Source organism: Triticum urartu, chromosome 6 (genome assembly GCF_003073215.2).
Source record: "Triticum urartu cultivar G1812 chromosome 6, Tu2.1, whole genome shotgun sequence".
NCBI lineage: Eukaryota > Viridiplantae > Streptophyta > Magnoliopsida > Poales > Poaceae > Triticum > Triticum urartu.
Window position 1 is genome coordinate 162,359,337 of NC_053027.1, and position 1,150 is coordinate 162,360,486.

At 47.1% G+C, this 1,150-nt stretch overlaps 1 pseudogene; it reads left to right on the top strand.

Moving 5' to 3' along the window:
• Nucleotides 1–139, top strand: LOC125517754 (annotated as a pseudogene).
• Nucleotides 140–1,150: the final 1,011 nt, after the last annotated feature.

Consider the following 1,150-nt stretch of genomic DNA (forward strand, 5'->3'; position numbering starts at 1 on the left):
CCACTCGACGACGACGAGCTCATCTCCTACATCACGGCCGGCCTCGACATGGAGTATCAACCCCTCATCTCCGCCCTCGACGCCCGCACTCAGCCTGTCACCCTTGATGAACTGTATGCTCAGATGGGCAACTTCGATCAAAGGGTGGCACTGTTCCAGGGCACAAACTCAGGTGGTGGCGGCTTCAAGTCCTCCGCCAACGCCGCCATGCGCGGCCGAGGTGGGGGCTCACGCTACCGCGGGCCAACCCACGGCAAGGGGAACAACAACAACAACACCTGTAGCGACCGCGGTGATCGCGGTGACCGCGACGACTCTCGCGGCAATGGTGACCGGCCCTCCTACACCAACAATAGGGGCGACCGCCGTAACTCCTCCAACAAGCGTCCCGACGCCACATGTTGCCAGATCTGTGGTAAACCTGGCCACACAGCGAAAGGCTGCTGGTACAGGTATGATGATGACGGTGACTCATCCTCAGATGAGAAGGTGGCCGGGGCTGCTGATGGCTCATATGGAGTGGACACAAACTGGTATGTGGATGTAACATCCCAAAATTTTAATTTGGAATGTTATACATTAGATCATCAATGCATATCGTATTTTATTTTGCTTTTTGGTTGATCCTAGAAATTCTATGCAACTCAATGACCCACGGAGAGAGTTGGGGATTTCGTTATTTTCATATTTGAGTTTTCTCAAATTTTAAGAATAGGATCATTTGATTTTAATTATTTTATCGTCAATTATTTCTAATACAAAAATATGAGAGAGGGAATAAAATGACTTTCCCAAAATAAAGAAATATTGAGGATTTAATAATAAAATCAAATAAGATTTTTATTTCGGAGTTTTTCGGTGTTTTATTTGAATTTAGGAAAAAAGTGCGTTTTTCAAAATTTCGTTTAGGTCCCAAATAAATGTTCACCTTGTGCGGCTTGATTTTAGAAGCCCGTGAAAATTTATTTTGGAATTTTTGGAGTCCGTTTAGTATTTCTTTTTATTTTTCTTCCGAGCGGAATAATTTAAAAAAAACGAACCGACTTAACGGGCCGTGTCCGACCTGGACACCGACCCGGGAGGCCTTTATAAGCCGAGGCAGCCCACCCCAAGGGAAACCCTAGCCAGCGCCGCCGCCGCCGCCGGATTC